This window comes from Rhinopithecus bieti, unplaced genomic scaffold, assembly GCF_001698545.2.
Source record: "Rhinopithecus bieti isolate Rb0 unplaced genomic scaffold, ASM169854v2 scaffold_41644, whole genome shotgun sequence".
Classification (NCBI taxonomy): Eukaryota; Metazoa; Chordata; class Mammalia; order Primates; family Cercopithecidae; genus Rhinopithecus; species Rhinopithecus bieti.
In genome coordinates, this window is record NW_016817838.1 from 1,751,743 (window position 1) to 1,763,751 (window position 12,009).

Consider the following 12,009-nt stretch of genomic DNA (forward strand, 5'->3'; position numbering starts at 1 on the left):
GGGGTACATGCACTCAGAGGGATGGGGGAATGCACAGAGGGATTGGGGTACATGCACTCAGAGGGATGGGGGAATGCACAGAGAGATCAGGGAATCCACAGAGGGATCGGGGAATCCACAGAGGGATCGGGGTACATGCACTCAGAGGGATGGGGGGAATGCACAGAGGGATCGGGGTACATGCACTCAGAGGGATCGGGGAATCCACAGAGGGATTGGGGAATGCATAGAGGGATGAGGGAACACACAGAGGGATCGGGGTACAGGCACTCAGAGGGATGGGGGAATGCACAGAGGGATCGGGGAATCCACAGAGGGGTCAGGGAATCCACAGAGGGATCAGAGTACATGCACTCAGAGGGATGGAGGAATGCACAGAGGGATCGGGGTACATGCACTCAGAGGGATGGGGGAATGCACAGAGGGATCAGGGAATCCACAGAGGGATCGGGGTACGTGCACTCAGAGGGACTGGGGTACGTGTACTTTCCTTTTTTTTTTTGAGATGGAGTGTCACTCTGTCTCCCAGGCTGGAGTGCAGTGGCATGATCTTGGCTCACTGCAACCTCCGCCACCCAGGTTCAAGCAATTCTCCTGCCTCAGCCTCCCTAGTTCTGGGATTACAGGTGCGTGCCACCATGCCCAGCTAATTTTTGTATTTTTAGTAGAGACGGGGTTTCACCATGTTGGTCAGGCTGGTCTGGAACTCCCGACCTCAGGTGATCTGCCCGCCTTGGCCTCCCAAAGTGCTGGGATTACAGGCGTGAGCCACTGCGCCTGGCCCATGCGCTTTCATATACGTTTTCTCCAATATTCTTGTCTTTTGAAACCTTAGGAATTTAGCCAAGTGTCTCAACCTCACTGATAAAGGTCATGTTGAGTACTAATTTCAGTTGACCAAACAAGCAAACTATTAGAGCTACTTTCAGCTGCAAGAGGTAACCCATTAAATCTAGAATCTCTAATAACAGCATTCATACCAGTAAATTCAGACTGATCCAGTGTTCTCTTCTTTCCTCCATGACTCTAGCCCAGATCTACTAAATTAGGGTCTCTGAGAATGAGAGCCTGGCATTAGCCTTGTTATCAAGCTCACCACGTAAATTTTTTTCTCTCTCTTTTTTAATTGTAGAGACAGGATCTCACGATGTTGCCCAGGCCAGTCTCAAACTCCCAGGCTCAAGCGACCCCTCCTGCCTCAGCCTCCCAAAGTGCTGGAATTACAGGCATGAGCCACCACACCTGGCCCCTACATACATTTTTATGTAGCCAACTGGAATCCGCCCAAGGAATGGCATTTGGCGGGGTCTAATCCACTTCTCTGAATCTAATCCACTTCCCTCCTTTCAACAGATCAGAAACTAGAGGCTCAAGAAAGTGACTTGCTCTAGACAAAGAGTGAGTTAATGACAAAGTCAGGACCAGAACTTTGGTCTCCTGACTTCTTAAGGGAACGTCTACTGCACTTCCAGGACAGCTTTAAACAAACCTGGAAGTATTTGGTCAGCACACCTTCCAAATGACTGTGGAGATGGGATGGATGGTGAGCAAACTGAGGCTGCACATGTTCAACGTTACAACCATCATGAAAAACATGATCCTAGTTCAGGAGGGAATGATGTGCTTCCTTCAGATTTATTTCAGTTGTAAGTGACTGAAAAATCAACCTGACAGAGTTAAGCCTGGGGATTGCCTTCCCTGGGTATAGAAGGGTCATTTCCCAGGGTTGGATATGTGCACGGTGACAGCACCTCCCTGACCATAGCTCAGTGCCCTCCTTAAAACTGGATAGAGGGGCTCCTGCCCTTTAAAGGAACCCATAAACCAGGGGCGGTGGTGCTGTGCCTGTAGTCCTAGCTATTCAAAAGGCTGAAACTTGAGCCCTGGAGTTCAAGGTTGCAGTGAGCTATCATCATGCCACTATACTCCAGCCTGGGCGACAATGAGATCCTGTATCCAAAAATAAGTAAATAGGCTGGTGTCTCACGCCTGTAATCCCAGCACTTTGAGAGGCTGAGGCGGGCAGATCACCTGAGGTCAGGAGTCGGAGACCAGCTGGCCAACATGGTGAAACCTTGTCTCTACTAAAAATACAAAAATTGGCTAGGCTTGGTGGTGGGCGCCTGTAATCCCAGCTACTCGGGAGACTGAGGCAGCAGCATCACTTGAACCCAGGAGATGGAAATTGCAATGAGCTGAGATCGCGCCACTGCACTCCAGCCTGGGCAACAAGAGAGAAACTCCAACTCAAAAAAAAAAAAAAAAAAAAAGTAGTAAATAAATAAAAATGAAAATAAAGGACCCCATATAGCAAAAGCATCCAGAAAGGAATTTATGAAAGAGCCCCTGGGCCTCTGTCACACAGGACCCAGTGCTCAGTGCTGCACAGTGGAAGCTGTAGCTCTCAACATCTGCTCTCACACCTCATTCCATTCAATCCAGAGAAACACATGCTTAAAAACAAACGAACAAACGAACAAACACATGCTTCTCCACATCTCTTGCCCTGTGTCCTTGAAGCAGAAGCCTACTGCATCCGAATGCCAAGAAAGTTAGTGTGTGGTGCTGCTGCTATTGTTGGAGAATGAGCTGTTTGGAAGCTGGGAAAGACTAAGTGGTGGAAGCACTCAGGTAAGATAAAAGACATCAATTAACTCATCAAATTCATCCTCTCTGAGAGCGGGAGTGCTGCAGATTCTTGCATAAGAAAATGTTGTTTCCCAGCAGTACTGTGTCCATTTCCTCGATTCACCTCGTGTTCCAACTTGTAGCACAGCCCAGTATCCCCGCCTTATCCACAGTTTAACTTTCCACAGTTTCAGTTACCCACAGTCAATCGTAGTTGGAAAATATTAAATGGAAAATTCCAGAAATAATTCATAAGTTTTAAGTTGCTTGACGGTCTGAGTACAGTCCCTCTCCATCCCTTCTCCATCACAAGAAGCATAATACAATAAGATATTTTGAGAATGGGAGAGAGACCACATTCACATAACTCCTTTTTATTTTTTTTTCGGAGACAGAGTCTTGCTCTGTCGCCCAGGCTAGAGTGCAGTGGTGTGATCTCGGCTTACTGCAACTTCAGCCTCCCAGGTTCAAGCTATTCTCCTGCCTCAGCCTCCTGAGTAGTTGGGACTAGAGATGTGTGCCACCAGGCTCGGCTATTTTTTGTATTTTTAGTAGAGACGGCGTTTCACTATGTTGGCCAGGCTGGTCTCGAACTCCTGGCCTCGTGGATCTGCCTACCTCAGCCTCCCAGAGTGCTGGGATTACAGGCATGAGCCACTGCGTACGGCCTCACATAACTTTTATTACGGTATATTGTTTTGTTATATTTCATGATGGGTTTTTGTTATTAATATCTTACTGTGCCTAATTTATAAAGTAAACTTCATCATAGGTATGTATGAATAGGAAAAAACATAGTATATATAGGGTTTGGTAATAACTGTGGATGCAGGGATGCCTTGGGGGTCTTGAAATATATCCCTCTCAGATAAGGGAGGACTACTGCATTTTCAAAAGAAGCATAGAATGGCTGAGGAACATTCTGCAATATGAAACAATTCATTTTACTCGTAAATTTGTAAATGAAGGCTAGGTATTCTATGAATGAAGCATGGTGCCAATTCCTTACTATTAATTCATGAATCTAGGTTTGCTTTATGAGATGTGAAAATTAGGATGTAAGAGACAGGCACGTATATGATAACATTGACATATCTTGTAATGTGTCCTGTGTTCACCATCATTTATCATATGTTTAAACCTGTTTTTATTTTAAAAAATAAATAAACATTTATTCAATGTTTAAACTTGTTATGTAACATACATAGTTCCTCTCTAAATTTAAATATTACTTTAATAATTTTCTTTCTTTCTTTCTTTTTTTTTTTTTGAGACAGAGTCTCACTCTGTCACCCAGGCTGGAGTGCAGTGGTGTGATCTCGGCTCACTGTAACCCCCACCTCCCGGGTTCAAGCGATTCTCCTGCCTCTGTCTCAGGAGTAGCTGGGACTATAGTTGTGTCACCACGTCTGACTAATTTTTGTATTTTTAGTAGAGATGGGATTTCGCCATGTTGGCCATGCTGGTCTCAAACTCAAGTGATCCACCTGCCTCAGCCTCCCAAAGTGCTGGAATTACAGGTGTGAGCCACTGCGCCCACCCTTTATTTTGATTTCTAGTTGCGAGTATCTCAGCAGAGCAATGTTTCTGTAAACTGAAACTAAAAAAGAAAAAAACAAACAAAAAACACCCCAACACAGATATAGGAGAGGTTGTCTAATTAGGCATTACTGTCAGTAGATTACAAATTCTGTGAGACTTGATTACAGCAACACAATTATTAATTTTGCTGAAATCAAGGCTAGAAAATAAATTTTACGGCCGGGCGCGGTGGCTCAAGCCTGTAATCCCAGCACTTTGGGAGGCCGAGACGGGCGGATCACAAGGTCAGGAGATCGAGACCATCCTGGCGAACACAGTGAAACCCCGTCTCTACTAAAAAATACAAAAAACTAGCCGGGCGAGGTGGCAGGCTCTTGTAGTCCCAGCTACTTGGGAGGCTGAGGCAGGAGAATGGCGGGAACCCGGGAGGGGAAGCTTGCAGGAGCTGAGATCTGGCCACAGCACCCCAGCCTGGGTGACAGAGCAAGATTCCGCCTCAAAAAAAAAAAAAAAGAAAATAAATTTTACAGGATAAAGATACAATTTATATCTTATACTCATCTTTGTTTTCTTACTCATTCAACATTACTGGCCCTTTAACAGAACACCCATATGTGTTCAATACTAATTAAATCCAGTCACCTTTGACATTTTGTCAACTCTCTCTGTTCCAAAAAATTTAAAAATAGTTGTTTTTTTCTTTGAGTTAGGGTCTTGCTCTGTCACCCAGGCTAGAGTGCAGTGGCATGATCATAGCTCACTGCAGGCTTGATCTGCCAGGCTCAGGTGATCCTCCCACTTCAGCTTCCCAAGTAGCTGGGGCTACAGGTGTGCACACCACCATGCCTGGCTAATATTTTTTATTATTACTTGTAGAGATGGGTCTCCCTATGTTGGCAGGCTGGTCTCGAACTCCTGGGCTCGAGGGATCCTCCCTCCTCCACCTCCCACCTCCCAAAGGGCTGTGATTACAGGTGTGAGCCACTGGACCTGGTCATATTTTTCAATGTTGTCATTATGAAGATATATATTGTCAGGGTAGGAGGAGGATAGATTTCTTGCCAACTCATTCCGTGAGAAACCCTGTTTCTTTTCCATGTGTTCCCCTATTTTACTTAGTCTAGATGAGATGTTTTTTGTTCCTTGTACCCAATCTAAAGGAACTGTGATGAAGACATGTATGTGGAAGGTGAGATGGTGGAGGTGGAGAGGTGGTGGCTGAGGTGGAGATGACGAGAATGGCAGTTGGGACTGTCTTCATGCCCATCCTTGCCTCAGTCTAGAAGACAGGGCAAGCAAGGCAGGGAGGCCAGCAGGCAGTGAGAACAGATTTGCTCTAGCCCTGCTTAAGCCACATGGGGCGGACAGCTCTCCCCCAAGGTTAAAGCCCCAGCTCTACCATCTACAAGCTGTGTGACTGTGGGTGAGTTATTCTACCTCTCTGTGCCTCTGTTTCCTCATCTATAAAAGCGAGCTAGTAATAACACCCACCATTTCACATAGGATTTTGGAAGAAGTCAGTGGGGCACTGAGTGTGAAGCATTGGCATAGTGCCTAGTATATAGGGAACAGTAAATGCAGTTGGTTTTGTTGTTCTGACACTATGCTGGAGACTCCGTGAGAGCAGAAATCTTATCTTATTCACTTTGTTCACCAGCAACATATAATTACTCAGGAAAAAAAAAAATGCTTAGGCTGGGCTCAGTGGCTTATGCCTTTAATCCCAGCACTTTGGAAGGCTGAGGTGGGAGGATCACTTGAGGCCAGGAGTTTGAGACCAGCCTGGCCAACATGGCGAAACCCCATCTCTACAAAAAATACAAAAATTATTTGTGTGTGATGTTGCACACCTGTGGTCCCAGTTACTTTGGAGTCTAAGACAAGAGGATCACTCGAGCCTGGGAGGTCGAGGCTGCAGTGAGCCGTGATCACACTACTGCACTCCAGCTTGGGCAACAGAGCAAGACTTGGCCTAAAAAAAAAGAAAGAAAGAAAAATAAAAGAAAAGAGAAAAAACAGTTTAATGGCATCTTCCTTCCCATTCTCCCCCTGCTCCCTCCTCCGTGAGTCATGCATGGGTGGTGAGTGTGGGGCCTGGCTCTGCCCAGAGGCCACACCCCTCAGAGGGAGCGCAGGCACTGGGGCCAGGCTATTGTTGTGGCTGAGATTCTTTCCAAAACGGAAAGCCCTGAATTAGAGGACGGCTGCTCTAATCTCTGTGGGGGGCTTCTCCTGTGGCCTTGGGGCCTGGCAGATGCCCCTACCCTCTCCCCAGCTCTGCTTTCAAGAAACCCCAGTCCCTTCCCTGAGCCCTTCCCTTCCCTGAGCTCCCATCTTTTCTCTAAGTCCCCTCGTGCCCCTTCTTTCAGTCTATGCCTACCCATCTACTCACAAACCCCATCCCTTCTCTGCACCCCCTCTTCTCTCCTACGCCCTCCCACCTTCTCTCGCGCTCCTCCCTCTCTCACTCTCTGCGACCCTTCCCTGGCCTCTTACTGTCACTGAGACCTGGCGCCTGCAGTGCTCTCGGCCCAACACTCTTTCCTTCTCCCCCACTCCTAACCCAGTCAAAAATCCCTTCCCAGTAGGGCTCAGATACCCCTCCTCTGTGAAGTTTCCCACCCCACCCCGGGCAGAAGAGATCACCACCCGCTCTGCTGTGTTCATCTTGGTTGCAGCAGCACTGCTCTCTCACCAATTGTGGTGAAGCTTCCTGCCTCTGCCACCACCTGAGAGTAAAACCACATCAGATCCATCTGCGGAGCCCATGGCACAGTGCAGGTGTTCCCAGTGATTAGCTGCTGGCCGCTGTGAGCAAGACTGTGGGATTAGGAAAAGAGACGTAGGCCAGAGGTGCAGGAAGGCATTGGTGATGGGCAAAAACTGAAGTCAGATTCATCCAACTTGTACCTTGCAGATTGCAGGCCCCACATTCCAGAGCACCTTGGGGTTGCAGGCCCCACTTCCCTGCATCTCCAAGCCGCACGGGAGCTGGTTCTCACCATTCCTGCCTGACACAGAAGGAAACTCAGCGAGGTTATGTTCTTGCTCGAGACCACACAGCCAGCGAGAGGTAGACTAGGGCTGGAATCAAAGGTAGGACTGAGGTGTGGGGGCTGTAGCCAGCTAGTGAGGGGATGACACACATTTCCTAAGTGACAATGTGGACGTGGGATGTGAGACTGGACCTGAAGGCCTCCCTGACCTGGCTGGTTATTCCCGACACTGACCAGAACTGCTCCCCATCCTCCCACCACCCTCTCCTGGAAGGAGACTTTCTGACTCAGGCCCATTCCCGATCTCCATCCTCAAGGTGATCTGGGAATGAGGTCGGAAGTAGGAAGGAAACACCCCCCGCAGACTCGCTTCCCCCTTGCCTGAGGTCCTGGCTCTAGGGCTGGAAAGAGCCACTTTAAGGCAGTCCCTGGGGACCCACAACCAGAAACAGGGACGGTCCGGTTCTAGACGAGGGTGGCTGGGAGCCGAGGCCAGACAGATGCAGCCCACCTTATCCTCTCATCCGCCCCCACCTCCCCTCTCCTCTGCTGACTTTTTCAGGGCCCCCTCACCCAGAAAGCTGATCCAATTCGACCTTTCCTCCCTGACCCTGCTCTGCCCGTGGGGTAGAAGGTCTGTGCCTGTCTCCCAGGATTCTGTCCATTGGCATCAGGGCAGGGGTCTGTTGCCCTCACACTGGAAGCTCCTGAAAGCAAGGCTGCTTAGCCCTCCCCCAGCCCCCAACCAGAGATCCCTGAGGGCAGAGCTGTGCCACTTCTGTCTCACTGGGGGCTCCCAGAGCTGGGGCTGTCTCCCCTCCCTGACCAAACCCTCCCAAGCAGAGGTGGGGGCACTTCCAATTGAGGGCTCCGGCGTGGAGGACCAAGTCACCCCTGTCAGACCAGAGCTGCCCCAGGGTGTCACCTGCATTGCACCCCGACTCCCCTCTTTCTGTGGTCCAGCATCTGTCCTCGATCCCTAGAAGGGAGCTGTGAAGGGGCCCCTACCGGTCCTACTACCCAACCTGGATGCTCCTTTAAGACCAAAGGGATGGGGGTTGTAGAGTCAGACACAACAGCCCCATCCTCCCCCCAGGCGGCGGGCCAGGTTTCCTGCCATTGACAGCATCCCAGCTGGGCCCTGCCCACCTCCCATGCTTAACCCCTTCCTGACCAGATCTCAGAGCCAAGCTGGCACCCCCAGCCTTCATCTAGAAAGTCAGGAGAATGAAAGTGACTTTTTTTTTTCTTTTTTGCAGCCTTGTCACCCAGGCTGGAGTGCAGTGGTATGATCTTGGCTCACTGCAACCTGCCTCCTGGGTTCAAGTGATTCTCCTGCCTCAGCCTCCCAAGTAGCTGAGACTACAGGAGTGCACCACTAATTTTTGTATTTTTAGTAGAGACAGGGTTTTGCCATATTGGCCAGGCTGGTCTCCAGCTCCTGTTCTCAAGTGACCGGCCTGCCTCTGCTTCCCGAAGTGCTGGGATTACAAGTGTGAGCCACTGTGTGCGGCCCGAAAGTGCCATTTCATCGAGTTGTTTTGAGGATTAAAGATGTTAATCCTTATGTGAAGTACTTAGAACAGCCCCTAACATATATTAATCTCTCAATAAAAGTTAGCTATTGGCCGGGCGCGGTGGCTCACACCTGTACTCCCAGCACTTTGGGAGGCCGAGGCGGGCAGATCGCAAGGTCAGAAGTTCAAGACCAGCCTGACCAACATGGTGAAACCCCGTCTCTACTGAAAACACAAAAGTAGCCAGGCGTGGTGGCATTCGCCTATAATCTCAGCTACTCAGGAGGCTGAGGCAGGAGAATCGCTTGGACCCAGAAGGCGGAGGTTGCAGTGAGCCAAGATCACACCACTGCACTCTAGCCTGGGTGTCAGAGCGAGACTCTAACTATTATTCCTAATTCGGTGAGCTTGGATAAGTCATTTCTCCTCTCTGAGCCTCAGTCTCTTCAGCCATAAGTGTGAAAAATAATAAAACCTCCCCCAAAGATTGTCATGGGATTATGACAATGTAGCCGATGGCATTTTGTAAAGTGCTGTAACAACACAATATGGAACTATCACCAACAAAATCCCCAAAACAAAATCCCCCCTTTAGGGAATAAAAACCTCTTATCAGGAGATGGGCCTTGGGTTTTCAGACCCACCACTGACTTGACAGGCAGAGGGTACAGTTCCAAGCGTGGATTTGGAGCTGGGCTTTGGGCATCTCTCTCCCCACTCAGCTCCTGTTTCCTTACTCATTAAGTGGCGGGGCGGGGGGAGTCATTCCTGCTGGACCCCTGTCTAGGGTCCTTATTGGGGGGCCGTCAAAGGAGATCAGAGAGCACAGATGGGAATATGCTTTGCAAACATGAAAGAGGGCTAGAAAGGAGGAGGAGGGACTTGGGGAAGGTGGCCAGCCAAGAGGGGCAAGGATCCTTTGGCCTGGGCACTGGTCTTTGTCTGGGCTGGAGAGTTTAGTTTGCCTGCTGGGGAAAGGGGAGGAGCTCTCCTATGAGGTAGGGTTTCACCTTGAGACAAAATGTGTCAGAGAAGAAACTCTGATGGAAGAAACTCTAAGAGGCTCCAAGTGTAGGCAGAGAAGGAAGCGGGCTGAAGGACCTGGGCTTGGCCCTGGAATCAGCCCCTCATCACTGTCTTCCCAGGTAATCCCATCTGCCATAGGAGGACTTTGGGCAGAGGCAGCTCCAGTGGGCTCCAGGGTCACCTTCATGCCAAGACTTGCCGCCATAGGCTCACCTGCACATCTACAGCACCAATGCCCCTACCCTTAGGCTGCAGATTCCTGGCCTCACCCCTAGGGAAAGCAGGCTTGACACCATCCAGCACCCAGACCAGGACAGGTCTCAGCCTGCTACAGAGGGAAAAAAGCAAGTCGACTAGAACCCTGTTCTGCCTTCCCATTCAGACTGTCAGAGCATCTGCCACAGCCCAGGGAGGGGGCTGATCCCACATACGGAGCCCCCACCTCAGGCCTTTGGAGGAAGCCTAGGGATCAGGAGGCCTTGTTTGGAGTCCTGGTTCTGCCCAAGCTCACGGTGCTTCCACAGCCAATCATCTAACCCGGCAGGGACTGTTTGATCATCTGTAAAATAAAGGGAGCTGGACTTGGTTCACAGGTCTCCTCAGCGCAGAGACTGTGATCAGGAAAGAGTTAATGGAGGCCAGGATCTGCCTCAGGAAGGCGAGGGTTAATTTGGGGGGCGGGGGTTGGAGGCTCTCTGCTTTTCCTGTGGAGAGTGAGGTTTGGCTGCCACCAAAGTTACTTCTAGTCCCTGCTGTCCATCCTGCCCTCAGTCTGGACCTGCCCAAGGACCCCTGCAATTAGGCCTCCCATGCAGAGGTGAGTGTACCCTGAGCCCAGGGCTCTGGTAGGAAGGAACCCAGGGGCTTGAGGGCAGGGAGACTGGTACCAAACTAGTGAGCCTGAAAGATGGCCCATTCCCAGAGCAGAAGCCTTGGACAGAGTTGGGAACACAAGCTTCAGGACAGGGAGAAGGCAGGCAAAGGAATGGAGGGCCCGAGACCGCCTGCCAGGCTTCTAGGGCGGGATGTCTGAGGTCCAGCCTCCAGGCTAGCCCAGAAGGCAGGGAAGAGGCTGTGGATGACAGACTATTTTGGTCCTTGTGATTAGGGACTTTTTATAGTCTCCCTGCTCAGGGCTGGGGAGAAGAGGAGAGGACAGAGGGCACCCATGGGGTCAGACAAGCAGTGCCTTCCTGGGACTTTGGAATCCGACCCACTGCCCAGGAGACTCCCTGGGAGACTGGGAGGGGGACACTGCCAGACTCCCCTTAGTTCCCAGGCCTCAACTACCCATGGGCAGACTGACTACACACTAGGTGCTGGATGAAGGGGTGGGCTGGGCCTGGCAGGGTCCCTGTCCCAAGGCCTCTCACAGACCCCTTCCCCGCTTCCCTAGTTAATTCTGTTCCTTTGTTGTCCCCAGATCTAAGGTCCCTCAGCCTTCAGGACTCAGGGGGAGTAGGGGGAGATAGGGGTGGGGTTGGGTGTGCAGGGCCATGTGGGTGGCCCATTCTGTTACTGCCAAGAGAACTGTCAGCTCTTGATTTACAACCCCTCCTCGCCCCTTGCCCCAGCAGAAAGGAGGTGGAAAAGGGTCATGAGGTCTTAGAAAAGGGGACAAGGACCCTGAGGGCAAATTTCTGGGAGTGGGAGTGCAGGTTATTAGGAAGAATTAGTGGAAGGAACTTTTTGGTGAGGCAAGGGGCCCATCTCTAATGGAAATTGCTTGGTTTTATAGCAGCAGGAATACATGCAAAATATCAGTGAGTTTTTTTTTTTTTTTTCTTTTCTTTTCTTTTTCTTCTTTTTTTTTTTGAGACGGAGTCTCGCTCTGTCGCCCAGGCTGGAGTGCAGTGGCGTGCAATCTTGGCTCACTGCAACCTCCACCTCCCAGGTTCAAGTGATTTTCCTGCCTCAGCTTCCCAAGTAGCTGGGATTACAGGTGCGCGCCACCACGACTGGCAAATTTTTGTATTTTCAGTAGAGACGGGGTTTCACCATGTTGGCTAGGCTGGTCTGGAACTCCTCACCTAAGGTGATCCACCCAGCTCGGCCTCCCAAAGTGCTGGGATTTCAGGCGTGAGCCATCGGGCCCCGCCTCAGTAGGAAGTCGTGATAGGCAAGTGAGAGATCCAATCTGGGCCGGGCGCGGTGTCTCAAGCCTGTAATCCCAGCACTTTGGGAGGCCGAGATGGGCGGATCACGAGGTCAGGAGATCGAGATTATCCTGGCTAACACGGTGAAACCCCGTCTCTACTAAAAAATACAAAAAACTAGCTGGGCGAGGTGGCGGGCGCCTG

General features: G+C 50.4%; 1 protein-coding gene across 1 annotated transcript in view; it reads left to right on the top strand.

Annotated features, from left to right (window-relative positions):
• The first annotated feature begins 10,420 nt into the window (after positions 1–10,420).
• The window catches only part of FAM110D (family with sequence similarity 110 member D), a 4,185-nt gene continuing 2,596 nt past the window's right edge, over positions 10,421–12,009 (top strand). Inside the window, exon 1 of the mRNA XM_017856166.1 lies at positions 10,421–10,526. The gene's annotated coding sequence lies outside the window, so the exon portion shown is untranslated. The remainder of the gene's footprint in view (positions 10,527–12,009) is intronic.